This window comes from Empidonax traillii, unplaced genomic scaffold, assembly GCF_003031625.1.
Source record: "Empidonax traillii isolate 1590-97213 ecotype Southwest subspecies unplaced genomic scaffold, ASM303162v1 scaffold175:size1888319, whole genome shotgun sequence".
NCBI classification, from domain to species: Eukaryota; Metazoa; Chordata; class Aves; order Passeriformes; family Tyrannidae; genus Empidonax; species Empidonax traillii.
Window position 1 is genome coordinate 1,828,102 of NW_020955368.1, and position 23,656 is coordinate 1,851,757.

Sequence of the window (23,656 nt, forward strand, 5' to 3'; positions counted from 1 at the left end):
AAAATTGTAACTCTCCAGAAGATCATTGTGCAACTGTACTGAATGAGCACTTGTATGTGTGTATCCTCCTTTTACGAGTGTATGACAAATACACTGCTTACATATTTTCATATAAAGCCCAAAAGTATAAAGAAGGTGAATTACAAAGAAGAGTTTATACAAGAGTAAAATTTTAAGCAGGTTTGGATAAAGTAGTTAAAGCTTGGTGCAACGTTATCTGTGTTGGAAGAACATGGAAATGCATTGAACAGATATGAAATATGCTGTGTAACTCACAACCAAGCTCCATCTCATGGCCCCAACTTGTTCTCTATCGTGGCTGACCATCTGTAATTTGTTACTGAAGAAACCTGAATTCATCAGGCAGGAGACACCACTTTGAGAGGTGGCCCACTGAAAGACCTCAAGTTTTACCACACCCATCTAGTTACCAAATCCATTAGAATTCAGAAAATAAAGCTTAAAACACCACACAGCTTTCAAGCAGCAAAAGTTTTCTTTAAGAGGTCTCAGCTATCACATCACAAATACCAAAACTGAAAGGTACTTTGAAGAATGTCTTGTTGTTGCTCCTTACTTTGCTAAAGCTACAGTTCCTATCAACTTAAATATTTCTTGGTGTCCAACTTCTGTTTCACACGTACCATGAGATTTTGAATGGTGAAGTCTCTGGAGAGACCTGCACTACACAGAAACTGCTCCACTACATGTGAGCCCTCAGTAACAGTCCACAAATGCCCCGAGTATGGGCAGACCACAAATTAAAGCCCATTAAAATAACAGAATGAAAATTTCAAAGACAAAAGCAGTGCACACATGTCAGTACTGTGTGTGCTTTCAGATATTTCTTTAAGTGTCACCGGGGACATCCCTCTTGCCAGACGTATTAAGGTACTTCAATAAAAATTAGTTCAGTTGAGCTATTCAGCTCTTACCAGTTCACCAGACCATTTCAAAAGCAAAACAGCTACTTTCTCACTGTGCATTCAGCCTTCAGCAGCACACTGAACAGCTGGATTCAGGACAGGCTGTGCTACAAGTCAAGACACAAGCCAAGAGGTACACGTCGCAGTTGGTATCTAGAAGAAGCTTATGTAATAATTACATTAACTAAAAGAAATCTCATGAGGTAAGCAAAATTACACCATATAAGAGAAGATAACTATGTTCAGTCAGAAAAAAAAAACAACAGTGAACTGTTTTAGCTACATTAGTATCTTTTTTTTTTTTTTAAATACTGAAAGACAACCTTCTGCATGATGGAAAAGCTCAGCATTTGTGCGCTACCTCAGCACTATCAGATGTTTAATGAATGACTTATTAATTCTACAAGTAAGTTCTGAAGAAACATTCACTTGCCAAAGTGGTTTCATAGAAGTTACAAGAATTCCAAATCACAGAGGAGTTTACTCCTGGGGGACAGGTTATGGAGCCTTAATGCAAAACCATTCCCTCGCATGGGAGGTGACCAGGCACAAGGTGCTGATCAGTACACAAGTACTGCAGACCACACTTCAGTCAGTGTAAGGCAAAATAACTGTTTTATTTCAGCACAAAAAGGCCAGGTGAAAAATGAGTGTTGAGGAAGGTCTTTAGTTTTAATCTTCATTGTCTGGGACAGAAATTTAGCAGCTTTAAATGGTGTCATGTAAGTCACGTGGCAAGCTCAGCACGTCACATCCACAGACAGCAACAGTGTGAGAGAGGACAGGGTCATGAGTGTCTGCAAAGGAAATCTGTGTCCTCCCACTTGGGCAGCTACCTTTGCAGATGACAGCATTGTCACAAGATCAGCTCTGGTAACCAGGCTGAAGGACAAAACACTTAAGATCTGATGAAGTCAACAGTAAGAGACGCAAGAGTGTCCTTTCAGCTCTTCACCTGAAGACTCAAGTCTTTCAAATGATCTTCCAGTGCTGATAAAAAGCGTACTTTTATCTAAATTTCCTTCAAAATAAGCTTCTGAAATGACATCTGGGTTCCTGGCATCTTCACACATGCAAACGTTAAGCACACTGCAGTCTGCATGAAGCAGTCACATCTTTTCTGTTGAAGATCTGAAACAAACCACTGCGGCAGGGGAAGTCACTGGCTGAGCACCTGGACCCAAGGAGTACTGAAGTGATAAACAAGCTTTTGACAGCTGCAGCCTTTTCTGCAGGTGCAACAGGCATTTACTTCATTTCAGTTTGGCTCAGCTCAACACTTAGTTCAATAACTCGTTTAGAATTCAGAAATAGGTTAGGTTTTGTTTGATCAGGTTGTGCTCAAGTGAGAAAAGGGTGAAAGGAAGGTTCCCCCCTTCAACAAACTAGTTCCAAAGGTTAAGGCTGTATTTAACAGGACTATAAAGTTTACTCTCAAGGACTTGTGGCATTTTGCAACCGACTACATTACTAGAAATTGAGTATCACGCTTAATACATAAACACCTGCCACAACCAAGTATTAACCCACCCCCAAAAGAGCTTTTCTGACCGTAGCTCCCCCATAATACTGTCTTATCATGTTTGTAATACTTAAAAGCACGTATTAACAGCCTGAAGTACACATTTCACCATCCACATTGCCTGTAACTTCTCAACACCAGGTGATGCTGCCTAACTTTTCTGGCAACATATTGAGGGTTCCAAGTGATCACTGAGGTAATCCCAGCTAGCAAACGTTCGACATCTCTAGAGAACGATTATCAGACTTTCTAAACTTCTGCTCAATTTAACACTGCAGCAAGATTTGAAAGGACAGATGTGCATCTCCTCAGAGCGCACGGTGGGACGGATGGTTAGAAGATTCACTATTCCATCTTGTAGCCAGGCACAACAAAACTTTTACTACACTCAAATACACCTCTGTGATGGGAATAAACCGCCTACATATTCAGAAACCATACATAAGGCATAAGATTAGAGCAAGCCTAAGGAAATTACTGAATGGTGGAAATGCAAAGTAATTTGAAAGTTTACAGGGAGAGGTGCTGGACAAGCAGCAACAAATAGTACTTACAGAACTGTGTCAAACAACCCCAACAGAGACAGAGCTTGGAGAAATGCATTTCTATGCAGCGCAAGATTCATTATGTGAATAGAGTTCAGCAGGGGAAACGACATGAGAACTAAGATTTCAAAGAGAGAAAATTGCACCTATAGAGAGGTCAACAAAAACTTACAAACACAAATCCAAGAAAAATACACTAAAGAAAAGTTGTTCCAAGTAGCAGAGCTTATCCTTCAACACACAGTTTGCAATGCAAGAGCAATTTCATCTCAAGAATGGAGAGCTTAAAAGAACCCTAGCCACAGATGACTTCAGTCACTCCAACACCTGAAATTATTGGCAAAGTACTAAATTTGGAGTGTTACGTGATATATTTCAATACAGACAGGAAAAGGGCATGCTTTTTGCAAAAAGAAAACTTTGGATATCAGTTTCTGAGGTTAGGCCTGCCTTCATTCCATGCCTGCCTTCAGAAGAAAGGTCAAAATTCATGTGACTGGTCTCCAATTCCCCACATTCCACACAATCTCTGGGGAGGGTGGGAACCTTCTGTGAGCACTGAAAAGCAACAAAGAGGTGCTCAGCACCCACCTGGTTCACTTGGACATCAGAATAACAGGGTTTAGAGACAGGAGAGAACATGTGAGATCATGTACCCAAGGTTTACAGATTTCTGCTGTTGGGAAGTAAGCAAAGGCTTACAGTGAGTGGAATACCTGGGGGACAACCATACCCAGAGAGCAGTTACCAGTGGTGAGTGGGAGAACCCAGCTCAGTTCCATTTCTGTGCTTCCCATGATCTGTTTCTGAAAGAGCAGGCTTGTTACAAGTAGGGGAAAGGCAGGAAGAACAGCAAGACAGCCTTAAAATTCTATATAAAACTCTGACAAGTTGAAAAACTGTTCTGCAAGTAACAGGATACAACTGAGTTCTGAAAGGTGCGCTCAGGCAGGATTAAATGAACAAACAGGAAGGCAAATTCTTCAGAAGAAAGCTGTGGGCTCGGCTGGATCAACAGACTGACCTTGAAACAAGTGTTAAGCTGGTGTAAGAAAGTCAAATGTATGGGGATGCATAAACAGGAATATCAGCTCCAGGGCACATGAAGCAGTCTTTTTACTCCACTCAGCTCAGGAAAGCCTCAGCTGTAATACAAACTTGGGCTTTAAGCACCATGCTCAAAGCCTGATGTGAACTAACCTGAGAGAAGAAAAAAAAAAAAAATTATTTAGAGTTGAAAAAACATGACCTCTCAGGAAGACCTGAATACACTAGTTTTATTTAGGCCAAAAGCATCACAAGGCTGCAGGGTGGAGGGCAAGACACAAGGAAACAGGAATATGGCAAAGGACAGTTTAAATATTTTTATAAGATTACTTACTACAAGGGAAAGCATAGTTGTCCCTTATGGCCAGGGAATCAGGCAATGAGCTTGACCTGCAGGAAGGAGGATGTCTGGTTCCATACTCAGAAAAAGTTTTAATGCTGAGGACAGCAAAGCACTGGACTGAATAGAAAAAAAGAGCTGCTCAAGCCTCTGTTATGAATCACATTAGATGTGCAACACCAGCATGGGGCAGGGGATTCACACCCAGCCTACACCTTCTGCAGTCCTGCCTTTTTTTTTTTTTTTTAATTTAAATTACTAACTCAACTTCAAGCCACTGCAATCTTTTTGCTTATCCTCCTACAGTGTGTGTTTAGTTTCAACAAGCTAGAAGTTACTTTTCTGATTTTTCAAATTAAAACGTCAGGATTTGCACATCCAGCTTATTTTACTATACCAAAAAAAAAAAAAAAATAAAACCAGTCAACACCTGCCTCATACTTTCTTCACACAGAAATAAATCCACTCCAATCATTTCCCGTGGCAGTATGCAAGTTCCAACAATATTGCAGTATCCTGCTGTATTTTTCTTCTGACCAGAGACGAGCGTGCTTCGCCTCCTAACAACCCAGCAGGGTGATGTAATGGCTTTCACTGCTGTGGTGTCAAAGCACTGTCACACAAACATATGCACACACCTTTTGCTTTTTACAACCACTGCCTTAGGCTTGGTTAGGACTTCCTGAGGATGTAAATGCTGCATGTAAACCAAATAATCCAAAATAAAAAACTAAAACATGCAGGATTTTACAGCTGGGGAGTTGGAGCAGAGAGCATTAGTTACAGACAGAGAATCTGTTACGTGTTCACATTTAAACTGCAAAGGCTAAAGTCACTAAAGCACAGGAGAATTAACCCTTAAGAGCTCAGGCATAAACAGGCCACTTAAGAAGCATAAACCATAGACAAAATACTATCCTTTTTCAAGACTACAAGTATTTATCCAGGTCCTCGTCTGCTTTATTAAATGGCGTTCTTCTGATTTGTGAAACGTGAAAAGAGCAGCAACAGTCCACCTTACCCTGCAGGAGTTCAGCAATTTCTTATCCAAATACTGAACCAGAAAGGTCTGGTCAGGATGGAGTGCTAATGGAAGAAAATGATGAGGTCAGCAAGTACATATGCAGCCAAGCTCAAGGGGACCACCATACATCCTGGGAAGTGAACAGGCCAAGTGACAGGCTGGCACTGGGACATGCTGGCACATGTTCCAGTGCCAGCACAATCTCCTCATCAGCGACACTGTTGTTGTGCCTTAACCTTTGGTAGCCCCTTACAGCAGGCAACAGCCCTTCAGTTTAGCCTCCAAGTTACTCACACTTCTCAAATTCATCAAGGTTCGACTTCGCCGTTTCATTTCATCGCTTCTAAGAAATGAAAAGATGAAGTGCCAGGTACTTGCTCCTTTCCCCTTTCCCACTAGAAGAAACACACACTGTATTTTAGCCAATTCAAGTAAGTAGTTCTTGAATGCTGTTTTCATTACTCCTCTCTTCTCTCACTTACTAAATACTGCATCAAATTAGGCTCTGAGGCACAGCAGTAGTCTTGGGGCACGCTTACACACCACTACCTCCATTCCAAAAAGGACATAATGAATTATTATTTGTCACTACTATCACATTGGAATAACTGAGAAAGAGGTGGTTTTGGTTTGTTTTTTGGTTTGTTTGTTTGGTTTTTTTTAACTAGGATAGAAATTGTAACTGTCAGTTAATCAAAAACACTATACAGACATACCAGTAGATCCTACATATCTAAATAGAGACCAGCACTTAAAAACAAATAAATCAAACCTGCCCATAGAGCAGAATTCTCTTATGTTATGGAAACAAAGCTGGTTAAACATGATACAAAACCCACCTGCAACCTCAGTGGCCACCAACATGTTGACTAAGAAATGCTGAGCTGCAAGAGGCAGAACCCCACAGATCCAGACCCATCCTGCCTCAACTCTATTTCCATAGTTCTGTTGATTCATAACCTACAGCACACACATGAGGCTCTAAACTTTCACCTTTTCCATATTCTGCATGCTACTTTTGGACAGTGGAAGCTGATGAAACAATAGGGTTTCACAGACCCTAATGACACACTTGTACCCTTCCTTAAACATGATAAGCTTCCCTCTAAAACCAAAAGCAGATCAACAGAAACCTTGAAGGAATACAGAAAGTGCAGTTTTCATTAGAAAAGCAGAAAAAGTTGGAGAAAATAGTACCTTTAAAACAAGAATTTTCACTATACACAAACTTTGGAGAGTAGAACAAAGAACAAAAATATCACCCAGTATCCAACATTACCTGTATGAAATACAGGAATACTTTACTAAGACAAAAATCTAAAGCCTCAGTTAAATAGGTGAAGTATATGTGCACAGCACTGAAGGAATGATTTAGGGCCACTGACATCAACAAGAGCTGCACAGAGCAAAAATTAAACATGCTGCAATAATAATATGAACTGCCCAATTAGGTTAAAAAATACATTTACCCTACAAATTAAAAAACCTCCCAAAGCCCTCGAAGGCATTAATGCTGTTCACAATGTTATTTGAGATGCAAATTAGGGACCTAAAGTTAATATAACACCGACAGAAGTTCCTATTATTCCCATTCATGGCTCAAGGGGAGGTGACAGTAGAAGAGAAGCCACAGCCCTGTTGTATGAGGTCTTATTAGGACAGTAAAGATTTTCCTTCATTTTTAACATTAACCCACCTTAACTTTAATGCAGAAATTGACAAGTTAAAAATGTGATCTTTCATAACCCAAAAAAAGTGAATTAACAAAAAAAAGAAAAAAGTTTGGTTGGATGAGGGGAGCGTTAAGGAAAAACAAGTATTTTTCAGAAAAAAAGGAATTCAGGTCCTATCTTCCAGCGTCACAGAGCTCAGGCTAAAGCACAGAAGTAAAGGTATAGACAGTGGTGCTGCAGTTATTTCTTCAACTATTTCCTGTACCAGCTGGGTTCCAATTTTAAAGCTCAGCAAATGCAGGAACAGCTTTCTTCCATCTCAGATGCCTTCCCCACAACAACATGTAGGTCTCGGTATACCGAGTCAGTTTTGCAAATGACACTTGTAATGACAGCCCTAAGCAAAAAATACTGATTTCACACTCTTATCTCTATCTTTACAGACAGACACACACACTGAAGAGCAGCTTCCATCACTGGCCCTGGATGTCCAAAGCTCTGGGCCTGCACTTTGATATAGTTGATATATCACTGACAGAATTTTTCCCAACATTTTCCTACAGGAACTTAAAACCATGTTGTCATATCAAATTCAGAGCAACAATGCTAACCTTAGGTAATCAGCACCCTTGATCTTACTGTTAATATCCAACAAGCAAAACATGACAGCCAGCATTTCACTAAAATACAATCAAGCTCAGACAGCAGAAAGCAAATTATATTAGTTTTGTTTTTATAACTCAGTAAATTTCCTAACTGAAACACTTCATATTACCTAAAGAATGATATTCAACTGCTTCCTTCAAAAAAAAAAAAATAGTGCTGTCAGTAAACTGAGAGCCATAACCCAGATAATGTATTTAGTAACAACCCTGTCTACTTCCTCCCCTCAACCTAAAAATTAGCAGAAACACGGCCTTCAGAAGTTATTTACGCCCACTGCAAAGCATTAGCAGTTAGCTGAGCAGCTTCTTGCCAGCTTGTTCATGACACTATTCCCCAAACTGGCCAAACAAAAAAAGCCACAACAGCACAAAATGTAGAAATGGCTGTGCGAAAGAGCTGACAGCTACCTTGATTTCAGATTTTCCTACACCCAACAGTACCACAATATCCAGTTGTATCACAGAAAAATTTGTAGAGCGGCCTAGAAAGAATTAAAAATATGCCCCTCCCCTGCCTTTATTTTTACAGACCTCCTCTTGAGAGAGAAGCAAATCCTTAAAGACAACCATTTTTTCTGAAAAATATGACTGTTTCAATCCCCTAAGAGTGTTTACAGTTCAGAGAAACCAAGAAAGTGAAGATTTTTTTTTTATACAGACTCTGCATCTATCACTGGACTGTAATACTTCAGTGCTAAGATCTTAAGGACACAAACTTTATAACATACCAAGAAAACATATTTTCAACATAAATAGCTCTCTTGCAGATGAACAGGGTAAAGAGATTGAAGCTTACCTACCAAGAAAGTATCAGATACTGCCCTGATTTCAATACCTGTTTTCCTAGCCATGAATTTCTTCCCTAGAATTACTGAACAGGGCTTCCTTCTGCTCATTAACCCCTCCTTCAGGAGTGCTCATAAAGCCCTTCACGGGTTTCTGTGAGTAGTTCCACCTTCCCCAGTAAGATTATGTTACTTACAATATCTACAATGAAAGTTGCAAGTACTCCATTTCAAAATTTAAGTTTACACGTAGATTGTGTAAGACCAAAGACAAAGTCCTACGAACCTGTACCTGCAAGATCATTCTTACATAACTATCAGATCTCAAGACTGTACTAATCTAAAAATAGTCCAAGAAGTTTATTTCATACAAATAAAAATGAAAGTTTAAAGCAAACAAAGTTTTGCCCCTAAAGAAAGCACAAAACCTGTGAGCTTGCAAGACAGAGAGAAACTCATTGTTGCCAAAAGGCAAAATTTCTGTTTATATTATGGCCATAAACACACACAAAAAGAAATGTAAATCATAACATAAATACTAATATTTTCCACTAAAGGTTTAACTAGACTTCTTGCTAGCATTTAAGAAAACTCACAAGCAGAACCACAGAGGTTTTTAGAACAAAACTCAGAGCCAGCACCAAAAAGTGGAGGAGTGAGGAAAGAATTGTGTTTGGAAAGTTTTAAGTACACCATGTTTCTAAAGGGAATAATCTATCAAACCACAGGAGGTGACTAGAACTGCCATCATCACTGTTAACACAAAGGAATGTAGATTGGGGGGAGGCAACAGAGGAAGGGGGAGAAAGAACAGAGAAGGGAAAAAAAGGAACTTAAAAAGGGAGCCACAGTAATGGCTACCAGACTCTCAAGGAATTCCTATAGGAAAGAATAAATCCTTCAAGGTTTTGTTTTAAATAAAGCAATCCATGCAATAAATTGCAGTCTTCTCACTACAGTTAGGTTTTCAGTTTATCTGTCCACTATATTTTCATAAATACAGTTTTATACCTCTACTACCAAAGTTTAACACAATGGTTGCAAACATAAATAATTCTCCTTTCAGCCTCCTCACTCTTCTGAATCACAGCACTCTGCAGAAAAACAGCTTTTCAAAAGGAAGCAGGAAAATTTAACTGTCTCAAATTCAAAATATCACTTTATAATTATTTAATCAACTTTAATTCTCCAATTAAAGAGACAATAACTATGGGCTACGCACTGGCAGGTAAAGGCCACTAGAGGACTGCCAGACTACCACAGGAACATCCCAAAAGGATATCATATCTTTAGGGGGATGATCTTGCAGAGCAGTATTTTAAGTCTGTCTAACAGGCAGCATGTACTTCCATATGATGAAGAATAACGTCTTGCTACTGATGCAAAAAATAGGGATAATTAAAAATAGCAGACACATTAATATCAACAGTATTTCCCAGAAATTCAAAATGAATGAGCAGTAAACCCATTTTTCTAGTTAGGAGTTCCACCAGCTTATTAGGATCTACTTGAAATGCATGCTTTTTAGCCTTCTGACCCCCGACTGCAACTCTTCCAGGCATTTTCAGGACAGAAGCTCTCTGGGCTTGAACATGCACCCTGCCCCTCCAATAAAACCAGACCCAGTCACATGCTTCATCAGGAAAGTTTGTGCTATTCAGCAAACAATGTACTCCAGGTTTCATATAAGCCAGGCTCGAAGCAAGCAGACTATTCACAACTAAAGCACATCCAGAGATGTTTCAGCTTGCCACAAGATACACAAACTCACTGGTTCTTGCCAGTAACGGTTTTGACAAAAATATTTCCTATCAGTCAGGCGGATGAGCGGGAGCCAGTGCAACAGTAAAGGCTGTAAAATAACTGTTCTCAGGAGCTAATTTCATTTGTAAGCACAGCGAACCAGAAAATGGATTCGACCAGCTGGCTCAACTCATCCCAAGGCCTAGGATTGGGTATGCACGTTAAAACCCAGGGACTTTTCGGGTCTGAACCACCCCGACCCCTCTCAGCCCTGCAACCCCAAAGCTGGCGTGCTGCTCCAAAGCCCAGATTCTGGTTTCTGAACACCGTGGTGGTGATGTCTTTTCCCTAAAGGGGAAAACACCCAAACTTGCCGATCCCGACCCCGCGAGTTCAGATCCCCGACTCAAGGCCAGCACTGAGGATCCTCCACAAGACCTAAAGCGACCTCCCGAAAGAACACCCAGAATCTCAAGAACCCGTTTCTGTTCAGCCTTCTTGCAGGCCAGAAAACATTTAATAAGCCAAACAACCAGAACAAAGCCACGCTACTGCCCTTAGAAAAGCTGGAATGACACAATGAGCCCATTCACTCGCCCACTGAGCCCAACTGGTCCTTATAATTTGGGGGTCATAAACTAGAAACCAACTTTCCTATTGCTTGAGGGGCGGGGGGGAGGGAAGAAAACCTCCGCTTCCACCCAAGATCCACTATGGAAGGCGGCTATTGCGGGAAAACACGCACCTACTCGGAGGTAACTCTATCCTTGAGCAAGAGAGGGGGGGGAATCGCCTTAAAATCAAGGGGGGACGTGCCTGCAGACATGTGAGTGCAGGGCAGCGGCACAAAGGAATGTCCGAGCCCTGCCGAGTGCGGGGATCATCCCATCCCTTCCCCATCCCATCCCTTGCCCGCACGGCCGGGCCAGGCCGGGCCCTGGGGGCCGTGTGTCCCACCCGTGTGCCCGGATCCCGCTCCGAGCGGCATCATTAAACACGATAAGTTGTGGTTTTGTTTTGGTTTTTTTTTGTTTTGGTTTTTTTTTTTGGGGGGGGGGAAAGGGGAGTAGGGGTTTTGTCCCTGCCGGCGGGGCCGCTGCCGCCTCCAGCCCCCGGCAGCAGCGCCGGCCGTGCGGGGGGAGTGCGGCCCGCGCCGAGCGCCGACAACAACAGCGGAATATCCAACACATCCCCGCCGCTTCACCGGTGTTGGAGAAGGCACGGGCGGCCGCAGGGACACCCCCGCCCCGCAGGGTCCCCCCGGGCCGCGCTCGCCGCTCCGCCCGCCCCGAGCTGCGCGGTGCCCGCGGGGGGCTCTGCCAGCGGGGCCGGGGCCGCCTCCCCTCCCCTCCGCTCCGCCCGGTGCTGCCGCCTGGCTGGCTGGTACCTGCGGGGCCGTAACCTGTTAATTGTTACCTGTTACCCGTGGGGCTGTCGCCGACACGGCTGTTACCCGTCACCCGCGCGGCTGTCGGCACCCGCCGGCCGCGCTCGCTGAACTAACCACCCCCCTCCACACACACACACACACACCCCGTGCCGCACGCCCGCCCTCCCCGCGGCTCTGGCGGTAGCTGCGCGGCCGCGCTCGCTGAACTAACCCCCCTCACACCCCATCCTCGCCCTCCCCGCGGTACCTGCGCGGCCGCGCCGCCTCCCCCGCGCGGTGTGGCCCGGGCGCCTCAATGGCAACCGAACAAAACACCGCCGGCCACGCCCCCTCCACCGCCCGCCCGCGCCCATTGGCCGCGGCGCCCGCCCGCCGACCCTTCACCCGCCCCGCCATTGGCCGGCAGGGCAGTCTGGCCCCGCCCCGCAAAGGGGGTGGGGGGGCGGGGCGCTGCCCCGGTCGCGGCGGGAGACGCGCAGCTGCGGGGAGGGGCCAGGTGGGACTACAGCCCCCAGGAGGCTTTGCGGCAGCGCGCCCCGCTCTCATTGGCTGGGGCGGGAGCGCGCAGAGGGGCGATGACGTCAGTCATGCCCGGATGGAGCCGTGGGCGTGGCGTGCGTAGTCCCTTTGCTTTTCCCATTCCTGCTCTTCATCCTCCTGCTTCTTCCTCCTCTTCCCGTTCCTCTTTCTCCTCCTTCTCCTAATTCTCTTTTTGTTCGTCCTGGCTCGCGAAACGCTCTCTGCCCGTGCTCGTTTTGCTCCTGGCCTTGAACGGCGAATTCTAACGCGTGCGGTGGGAAATTATGGTTCGTCTGCCTTCGTGATCCTTGTCAGTACCCTCGGCAAGGGGGTTGGCTCCGTCCTGTATTATCAGGGGTTTTTTCTGCGCGCAGAATTCCCCATTGAGAAAACGAGTTATCATCCCTGAAGCATCTCATTGCTAAACCCTGACCCGAACTTAGAGTTAATTCTGTTGGGCTTTGGGTTTGTTTTGTTTTGTTTTGTTTAGTGAAGGCGTGATGCAAATGTGCCTTTCACGGCCAGGCCCGGTGCAGAGAGACCGGTAACGACCCCCGGGAATGACCCCTGGGAATGACGGCCAGGCACCCCCAGCACCGCCCCGAGCGGCTCCCGGCGCTCGCGCTCCTCTCCCGGCTGTTCCCGGTGCTGCGTCCATGTGCTCACACTGCCCTCTGCTTGCCCGCTCCCTGCTTCCCTCCGCCGGGAAAACACCTCCGTCCCCCCCAGAGCAATGCCGCCCTTCCCTCGCCCCTCAAGAACAGGGCAGGAAAAATCACCCCGCGTCTGCCTCCTAACTCCAGAAGAAAATGTTCCTCTGGGAGTTTCTCAGAAGCGGCTCTGAGTCAGCCGCGGCGGGGAAGTGGGATGTGTTTGGACAACAATTGCGCCGTGCGCTTGTCCGGGCAGAGGCTGTTTTGTGTGGGTGCATAATCCTTCACGTCATGAGAAACCAAACCCCGGGTTTACTGTTGCCCACAGGCCCAGCATTAGCGGGGTTCGGGTATTTCTCATTCATGGTAGCTGTTAGCGAGGCTCTTCTCGTCCCTGTAACAAACCATCTGTTGTTCCAGCCTTCTGCAACCCTGAGAAATTTTGCTGAATTAAAAGATAATGTGCTGCCATAGATGCCCGAGTTACTGTTGAAATGTGGAGTCCAAGCCGAAATCGTGTTCCTGAAATGCTTACTTTGGCTTGCTTCCTTTCTGGGCTGTCAAATTTTATCCTTAAAATTAACCTCAGATTTATTTCAAACAGCATTACAAAGTTTTGCTTCTGGTCTTCATCGCTATCCTCGCATCTTTTGTGCTCTGTACAACCCTATGGTGCTTTTTTCAAACAGTATTCCAAGATTCCTTTCCCTGATTATACAATGAATATTTAAATTAGTGTTCTAGTTCTCAGTAGGATCAACACATACCTCTCTTCAGAAAGATCTCAGAAGCGATTACAGGTACACAGAGGAAAGTACACAGCTTTCTCCCATCCCTCAGTCCTGGCTCTTGAAATGCTTTCTGGTTGTGCTCATTTTGCTCCTGGCCTTGTTGTGAATTCTAGTGCATGGGAAATTTTAGTTCATCTGCTTCCATGATCCTGTCCATGTCCTTGGCAGGGATTTGGCTCCATTCTGTAATCAGTTTTGTACACAGAATTCCCCACTGAAAACAAGTTATCCCTGAAGCATTTCATTGCTAAATCCTTGTCCAAACTTAGAATTCACAATTTTGATTTCTTAGAAAAATGAAGTCGTTATATAATTCTACCTTTCACAACCATCCTGTCTAAGGATTCCACCGGAGCAGAGCAGCTTAGGTGTGAGATTTTGACATAAAACTGGTTTTCCTTTCCAGAGTTTTGAAACAGTAATGTTTCCCGCAGTTAAGCCTCAATATTTTCCTTCAGCCTCCCTCATTAAAACCAGAGGGAACTTTGTGTTTCGGGAGCTGATGTTTCTTCATTGCAACTGTTTAGTTACAGCCCTGGCTGCAGTGATAGGGGAGGCACATGAGAGAGGCACAGCCACACTCCCCCAGCACCCAGTGCTGCTGCTCCCAGCTTCCATAGGCTGGATATTTCCACCTAGGGCAAAACTTTGCAGTAATTAAATTATCTTACAGATTAGATAACTCTTAGAGCTTCTTTCTCTTTTTCTGCAATGCTCCCCTGTGATGTCTCCCTTGATTTATCACTTTCCAATCTCTTCTCCAACTTTATCAGCTCTTTTTTCCCATCATGATAACGGCTGATACTTCTCTTGGGGTGGAGCTGCTTTTGCCTGTCTGTAGTCCAAAACCAGGTGGAAAGCTGGGCCTTAAACTAGAGCTGTTACAGAGGTGGTACATCCTATGATCAGCTGGTTGCATCCCAAAACTCAGCACGTGGGCAAACCATATAGAGTGGTCAAGAAAAGCCAAGGGACAGGGTGGGAGACAGGAGTGAGTGGTCATGTCTGAGACAGGGCAGGTGGCAGCTTTAATCAGTGTTGTTCAGCGTTCAACCAGAGTCTTCTTTCATTTTATACCCAAGAGTAAAAGCCCTGGCAGGGATCCAGTTTATAATTCAGATCTTGGTAAACACAGACCTAAATTTCCCTCATGACAAGGTTCGATAGTAATTGTCTAGCACTTTAAATATCTAATTACAAACATGCTACCACATGGTAAAGTGGTCGGTGTCTGTTCACTCAACTGTGTGTCTTCAGGAAGGGCCATCTGTTTCCAACAAACAGTGAGACATGAATGTAGGCAGGTTTCTAAATTAAAAAAAAAAAAAATGAGAGAGAGAGGAAAAAAAACCCCAAAACTAGAGACACAAAGCTGTATTTACAATAAAGAACAGGCTGAAATAGGTTCAATCAGAATGAACCTCAGGAGACAGTTTTCACCTAGTGGAACTGATGGATGGCATGGCTGCTCTGAGATGTCCTTCTGGGCATTATCTTATGCACCTAAACTCCTGCATAAAGATCACAGAAGTCTTCACTATGTGTTCGGTTTGGCCCATCTTGACCCCCTGTGTCCTGTAAAGGAGTAGCAGTTACTCTTACCTCCTGTCTCCACACCTGGGTCACACATCCAGTTATTCAAGAAAGGGAATGTTTTCCCCTCCTCAGTCAGAACATGGCAGATAGGCATGAGTGACACGCTGGCTTTGCCTCTCAGGCAGAAACAAGAGAGACTTTAATGCTAAGTGTGTGTGTGTGTGTGTTACTACTAAGCTGCTGCCACTCTAGTCAAATTACCACCTAAGATAAAGAAGGGAAGCAGAGGAGACTATGCAACTCAGTTCTTTTTTTGCTGTTATTTTCATACTGTTTGTAGATAAGGAGCCCAGCAGCTATTTGATGTACAGACATGAAGTGCAAAAATAGTTCAGGCAGTCCGTAACGTGCACAGCGGCTCGTAAGGTTCATGCAAGCATTTCCAACAGTATTTCAGATTGATTTTTCGGAAGTATTTTGATGTGTACATTGATTAACCCAATATCAGTAAGCCAAAATTAGTGTGTTTACTACATAGTGTTCTTACAGTGAGTTAAGGAAGCAAGACAAGTGGGTTGAGATAGCAGGTCTCAGCTGGAATAGCAATTCTCAGGTAAATTTATCCCAAATCATGGTATTTTTCTTCTTTGTAGCAATCACTGTTAGCCATTCATCTGCTTCCCCATAAAATACATATAATGGCAAAGGGACCTCTTTTTTAAAAGACAAATTTATGAAGGCCTGTCAGAAGGAGTTCAGATCCAATAAAATCCTTCACTGATCCTGTTTCCTTCAGGTGCACTTTGCACTCACCCTTGGGAGCAAGAGGCAATGTGGATTCCATCTCCCAGCCCGGGGAGTCCCCACGCAAGGGGGTGAAGAAAGAAACTGGACTGGAGTCTGACACAGAGCAGGTACAGGAGACAGTGCTTGGGTACTGAGGGGTGCTTGATATCCTTCCTGTTTTGAGGGGATGTTTGAGCATGGCTGAGCCCCGTCAAAGCTGCTTTTCACACTTCTCCATTCTCTTTGTTGACCAGTTTCACAGGTTCTGGGCACAAGAGGAAGTTGTGCCACTAATTATATGTATCAGTTGGTGGGTTTAATGTAAACCTTGCTCAGACTGCTCAAGCAGATGAGGTTTCTGTATAATGTACTTTTCCTCACTTATGTTCAAGGGCTTGCTATAAATGAGATAAAGCAATAAGAATTCTAAATAAATAAGCCAGAACTGAGAAGCAAAGAAGTGTTCAGCATCAAAATCTGAAACAAGAAGAGGGCTGACATCCTGGAATATTAGTCAGGGGTCTCTCATATACCACTATGAGCTGGCTAGACATTATGTTCTTTGTGAACTCTTAAAAGGATTTTGAAAATGTTGAGTTAATCACGACCAGATCAGGTTTTATTGGATTTCATGGAAGAGTGACTCCATCCTGTGCCCCCTGTACACAGCTGACTTTCCCTACACCCAGCCTTTCACCTCCATTACCTGCTATTCCAGCTACACAGTTGCCTGTTTCTTCTTAAACTGAGCCATCTGGCCAGGATAGAATTCATTTTTCAGGGTCTGAATTAGCCACTGGATTTCAAGAAGGGCAAATCAAGCTCCAAGTGCTGAGCCAATACAGCATTGTTCAGCTTTCCATTGCAGTCCCCGAGGAACAGCTCCAGGCCTGAGAACTCTAAATCACTAAGAGTTCAGCCAAAGCATCTTCTGCCTACTCAAGTTTCTAGTCCTTCCTCCATACGTTTCCAAGTGCCTTGTTCTTTTTGCAATATGCTGCACTTCCTTCCTAGACCTTTCCTACACTTGTCTGCTTTTCCAAATGGCTTGTTCACCTCCTGACCGAGCCTTTTCTCAGCCCAGAACTTTTTCCCAGCTTGTGACTCCTTGAAAAAGCCAGGGGCAGCACAGGTGCAGCAGGTTCTCAAGTTTGCAGGGTTTTTTTTTTTCTACCAGGACAAGGCTTATGGAGCTCCTGCAAACTCCTCTAGTGATTTCCAACACCAGGCATAGGGAAGACAGATCACTAACAAGTAAATTTGATTAATAAGCCCTGTTACTTAAAGCATGCTCTGCACGATGCATCACACTTGTTATGGTTCACCATCCTTAATATAGAATTTCTGCGTGAGCCATTTCATCTGCTTCCCATTTTTTATGAGTTGAGTTTGGGTTTTTTTCTTTTGGTTTGGTTTTGGTCGGTTTTGTTTCACTTTGTTTTGCTTTTTTTGTCTTATGGGGGTGGTAGTTAGCATTGTTGCAGTTCTTTTCTGCTTTTACTTTTCCAGAAATCTGAGAGAGCAATTAGCAAATTAATTTTTCCTTGTAAACGCACTGGGTAAATACTTCCGTAGTGTCTATACCTGCGTAGATATTATTTTCTTTTATTCTACCTAAGAATCTGCTGTAAAGTGGTAGGAGATGTGCAGTGGGCAGTTCATGGTGTCAGGCCTTAATATCTTCTACCATTTTCCAGGAAACAAAGATCTTCCAAACATGACACTTTACTGGAAAACAGAGCCAGTAATATCTGTGTGTCACTCCATCTCATTCCTAAATTGACTGTGGTTAGATAAAGAAGGAACTATTTTAATCATCAAATCACACCAGGGATTTAGGGATGCATTTTCACTGTGTTTCAGCTGAGCAGAGTGATACATACCCAAGATTTTAACCATGAATTCTTCGCATAGATTTGTGCATATTAATAATCAGGTGTAGTCAAGTATTAAAGGGTTTTCTTCTACATCTTATATTTCTGGATAATTTCCCCTGCAGAAGGCAATTCAAATGCCACGTTTCTCCTCGTGCTCCCAGACCTGCCTCCTCTGCTCCAGCTAAAATTGCCTCCTGTCAGAAATCCTGTCCCAGACACGTCACTGACAGATAGAGCCCCCTGTGACTCAAACAGAACTTTTCATTTTCTCTCCCTTTCTTCCCCCACTAATCCCATCTCATCCCATTCATACCCATTCACTCTGCTGCTGCAGTGTCCTTTAGCCTCCTCCTCCTAACTCTCCGGTGGCTCTATTTTTGTTGTATCAACACACACTCCTCATCTTTCCATTCAAAGCCCTTCACAGCCTGTTCTGCCTCTGTCTCTCACTCAAGCAAAGGATGTTCTGCCTCTTGAGCCCCCCAGACACTACAAACTGCACTGTAAGATCACCCAGTGTGGCCTCCACTTACCTCAGGCTCTTACATTTCACAAAGATACTCATATATTAAGCCCAAAGGTTTCAATTAAACTAAAGGATTTTCATTCTCAGGAGAGTAACCTGTGTTTCACAAGCAGAAAACAAGAGTGATCACCGTGGCCTGAGGCTTTTATGATGGCCTGGATGATTCAGGAGGTCAGTGAGGCTGTTGGCTGTAGAGGAAGGGGATAAAAAAAGACAAATGAATCTTCATGTCCTTGCTTCCCTGACTGGGAGGGAAATGTATTCCTGACCCCCAATCAACCCTGTGCAAGAGAGCAAGAGACATCCATCAGTCCTGTAGAAAGAGGGGTTTCCTCATCACTTCAAAGCATCCATTTAAACTGTTCTGTGTTTTGAGCTATGAGACATCTTGGATGTTTCTGAAGAAGGGAGGAGATAATATTGGAGCTAATAAATTTTAAAATATGTTTCAATGAAACTTGGTGTCTCTTTGGACGTGTTTCAAGGCTGACTGACTAAGATGCAAGTCCTGACTGAATCTTTTTCTGCACTTGGGGTAGGAGAATACTTCACAAGTTTTGGGTTTTTTCCTGTGTTTTCTGCAGTCTGAGAGCGCAGGAGCTGATTAATTTGCTTTATCTTCAGTGGGAGCATTTGAAGGGTGTCTTCTATGCATTTGGCTACTTCCATGAATTGTGTGCAACCTCCAAAAGGTCACTAAACCTTTACCAGATTCAGTTGAAGTTGCCCAACTGGTTTTAAATCTGTTGCATTGTGTACAGGTATGCACAGACAGGCACAGATGACACGTAACAGTGGCTACGTGTTATCATGGAAGCACAGAACGGTTTGGGCTGGAAGGGAGCTCTAAAGGTCATCTAATTCAACCCCCCTGCAATGAACAGGGATGTCTTCAGGTAAGTCAGGTTGCTCAGAGCCCTGTCCAGCCTGACCTTGGATGTTTCCAGGGATGGGACATCTACCACCTTTCTGGGCCTCCTGTGCCAGTGCTTCACCACGCTCATCATGAAATATTTCTTCCTTATGTCTCTTCTAAATCAGTGCTTTTTTTTTTTTCCCCGATCTCCCACACTATTGGTTGAAGACAGGAGATTTGATTAGAGCCATTATTCGAATACTGAACTGGGGTTGTTACAAGTCAGCTGAAGGCTGTGCACAAAGCCTGACTCCCAGAAAGGAGCTGAGCAGGAAGAGTATGATACAGGTACAGGGCTCAGAAAGCAGCATTGGTGCTCCAGTGCTCCAAACCTGGCACCCACAGGGTGAGACTGCCTGGCTTCCTCTTGAAGCAAATGAAGCACCCCATGGCTTGGTTTAAGTCAAAGGCAAGCACAGTGCATTGCCACGTAAGCAGCAGCACACATTTACAACCACCAAAAAAATGCCTGTGATTTCAAACTGCAATGTATCAACACAGGGAGGACCACTAGAATCATAACAAGGATCGGCCGTGGAACCTCTGTCTTCTTATTAAACTACCAAAGGACACTGCTTGGCTTTTCTTGCCTCTTGGCAGGGATTATGTACTTACTCTGTGTTGGTGCACTGCCCAGCATAACAGGGACCTGGACCACCACAAGAGTTCCTAGATACTTTGGGCAGATAAATAATAATGGTAATCTGCAAGCAAGAAATTGCTTTGAGGGTTTGGGGCAGTGGAGTGTTTTATGTGAACAAAAAAAATTTAGCTTGTCCTCTCAGGAAAATCAGTTAAAATACTCTGCACATGGATCTGCAGGTCCCAAATGCAGGGAGGCCGCTGGAAACAGCTAAAAGAATTTCTCTCTCCCCTCCCCGAGAGCTATCATCAAATATGTTTTTTAGAGGAAGAAGCGCAATCTTTGAGTGTACTTCTTCTGTTTCAGTTCTTTTTTACTGTTCTAAAGACAGTACTTATTTAAAACAAGCATCTCAAACTTTGTCGTTAAGATAGCTGTTGTAAATTTTTTACAAGTGGCGCATTTTTAAACTCATTATGTCTGTATGCTGAGGCCTTCTGTGAATAAAATTAAAGGCAAGCTTCATGAGAACAGTGTATTTTTTTCCTGGTTACCAGCCTTGTACAAATTAAAAGCACATTAGCCACTTTGAAAATAAATCCGACTGCAGTTCAACCCCTTTGGAGTTTTAGTTTGAAGATAGCAGTGGCATTCCACTGCCTAAGCCACTTGAGTGAATTTCCTGATTTTGCTTGGTTGCTTAATTTCCTGTTGGGCTCACATTTTGCCTAATTCAAGACAAAAAGACCCCTATAAGTGGGATAAATGATTGAAATTGCAGAGCTGGACTTAGTAATTTGATTGCAGTTCAGCGTGTGCCTCTCTGAACAGCGGTAGAATTTCCAAGACAGGCATATAAGTAACTCTAAAAAAGTCTTTAATTCATTTTTAATTCATTGCTTTAAAGTATTTTCTCCCCTTATTGAATTACCTGTCTATGTATCCAAATATCTGTTATCAAAGGTCTTCTCCTTGTGTTCAGGGTTTAATGTGTGTCCATGACAAGTTTCCCCCTGTTATGACATCACTCCTGAGTCCCTAAAACAGCACAAAATGTAAAACAATAGGAAGTGCTATGGTCTGTTATTCATAAAAGCTCTCTAGCAGTAATTAGGACTACATTTAAAGCAGATCTCCTTCTCTGCCTCATTTTTGCAGGGGCAGGCTTAAGACTGAACTTTTAAATACTCAGGATTGTGAATGGGACTAAATAATGCTTTAGCCAGAGCCTATGAAGAATGGATATATAATACATAGAATTGCAGTCTCTAACCTGATTGTTCCACACATCTTTCCTTTATGTGTTGCCAATCACACTGTGCAAAATTACTGGGTTATAACAACTTGTTGGGTTTTTCTGATGTCCCTTCCTCAGTGGACACTGCCTGCGTGGGTTTATGTATCAGTTACATCAGGGGGAGACTTTGTGAATTAAAAGATGCACTTTGCAGCTTTACCTGATCATCATCCTGGGCTCAGCTGGATCTTTTCAGGAGAAGGTTTTTCTCAACTCTGTCTGAGAGTAGTCCTTCCACAGCATTAGCCATGGGAGCTAATGCCCAGAATGTTACCTGTGCAGGGCTGGAAACTTTAGGGATTTGCTCTCTGTATAGACCAGGGTTAAAATAAAACCAATACAATGCCCTGTTACAAGGTCAGTCTCTGTAATATCTGTTGTTCAAGTGCCTTTTCTGTCAAAAACTTGGTGGTGGAATGAGTAGCAAATAATGAAGGCGGGTAAACTGAACTCCTATATTTGTTAAAAGTTAGCTTGGCTTTGGATGATCAGGACTGATGATTTTGAAAGGGCTGTTGTGAACAGCATTTCCAGCAGCTTGATTTGCTTCAAATGTGACAGACACATCCTGCAGGAAATGAAAATGCTGTGTCTTCTTTCCTGAAAAATATTATTATTATTATTATTAAGCATTACTCTTGTATGTGTCTTTTTTTATCAGGTGGTCTGTTAGTGGCAGGGATCTTCTCACTGTGTTGTACATCTGGTTAATGGCCTAGAACTTCATCACTCTTAACAGATATTTCTAACAGGAACTGAGATCAAAGATCAAGCTAATGGAAGAAAGAACAATGAAAGATGAGAGCCAGTCCTCTGTTAGGAGGGACTAAATTCTGCCCTTGCAGAGCTTTATTTTTCCGTCTCTGATGACTATAAACCAGGTCCTGGGATCTTTGTATTGACCAGCGTTGTATTTAAAACTGCATCAATTAGACCGCATTTAATCTGGGCACATTTTTAACCCACCACCCTTTCACTTCTTGAAAAATCCATTTTACCTACCAAGAGCTATAAAATGCTGCCTCTAAAAATACCATGCCTGGGCATCCTCACACCCATGAACCGAGGGTGCTGGCTTTTCCCTGGCTGTGGAATTGGTCTGAAGGTTGCATCGTCTTCTGGGTTCTTGCAAAAAGAAGAATGTAGGTCGAGACAGGGAAAATAATTTTTCAGAAGAAAGAGCCAAGTCTGCATGGATCCAACAGCCTTTTGAAACTTTAAAACTGGGTAGCTCTGAGAGTAGGCTTCAGGTTTCCATCTGTGTAGCAGCAAATTTAACATTATGTATGTAGCATAAACATGACCAAGATACCATGACTGATTTGGGTGGTTCTATTTTTACGTTATTTTATTTTTAAGCTAGGTAGGAGCAGTCATGGTTTAAATTAAACCCATCGCTTCCACACAATTGAAGAGGGATTTACAGAAGATGCAGACACTTTTCATGCCAAATGTTGGGCATGTACAGAGTGAGAACCAACAATCACAGTTAATTTCTGAGCCTGTACTCTGTACCCAGGAAGCAGCATCGTGCCTCCTTATCACCACAAATGCATGGGGGAAGGAATTCTATAGAGGGGGTTATGCATTTTTTTTTTTTTCAATCCTGGAAGTTGTGAAATGCCTCGGATTTCTTTTTGCCTGCATTTGTCCAGGCTGGCAGGAAGGTTCTCTGTCTAGCGAGGTCTGCAGGCTGGGACAGCAAAGGGCCTGGCAGCATCTGAGAGCTTTAACTACAAGTCACGGCAGACAAAAGCAGTGCCTGTTGCATTCCACCTGTTATCTCTGGGAGTCAGCAGCGCTGCCTTCCCCCTCCAGCTGCCGGCAAGTCCTGGCAGCGCCGAGATAACATTTGGTTCAAGATCTGCTCGTGCCAGGTTATCGATAAAGTGAGGAAAACGAATACCTGGAGGGAGCAAGGCTGGATTTTCAGCTTGCCTAAATTATGGGCCAAGTCTAGCCTGGTGCGATGGAAGCCCAGCTGTCAGCGTTCCTGTCACCCAGCTTTCAGAGGATGTCATTTTGCTACGGCAGGACATGAAAGGGAGTTTGAAGAACACTTTGCAGCGGTGGTGGCTGAATGCTGCATTTCTGGTTACAATTAACAGCACATTCTCACCAAGTTTCCCCGATTCTGCTTGTTCACAGGCCCGGGGCAACCGGAATATCTTTCTTTTGTCCCACACTCCTTCATCACCATGGCAACAAATGGGCAAATATCGTAGGGAATTTTTATTTTTTTTTTTTTTAATTTGCAAGTAGGCTGGTGAGTTTTCAAGACCACACACACACGCAGAGTACACGTAGTTCAAACTCGGGGATTAGCACGTTAAAACCAGTGGGTTTAAGCAGTAACTTGGGCTGTGGCCTGGCTCCATGCCAGTGCCCACTGGAAAACATCCTCACCAAGTCACACAGCGCAGTGGTGACAACACAAGTGTGTGGGCCATGTCCAATGCCAGCCCGTGGTTGTTGTCACCAGCAATTACAGGGAGGTTGAGATCCTCTCCAG

The 23,656-nt window shown here is 43.7% G+C and overlaps 1 protein-coding gene across 7 annotated transcripts in view; it reads right to left on the reverse strand.

Annotated features, from left to right (window-relative positions):
- FAM53A (family with sequence similarity 53 member A) overlaps positions 1 to 12,004 on the reverse strand; it is a 70,333-nt gene extending 58,329 nt beyond the window's left edge. For 3 of the 7 annotated variants that reach the window (XM_027885962.1, XM_027885957.1, XM_027885963.1), the window contains exon 1: positions 11,673 to 11,763. The gene's annotated coding sequence lies outside the window, so the exon portion shown is untranslated. Of the gene's footprint in view, positions 1 to 5,698; positions 5,722 to 11,474; positions 11,497 to 11,672; positions 11,772 to 11,907 lie in introns of those variants that run through there. The other 4 variants (XM_027885958.1, XM_027885959.1, XM_027885961.1 and 1 more) reach the window with 4 other exon arrangements.
- Between the last annotated feature and the right edge of the window lie 11,652 nt (positions 12,005 to 23,656).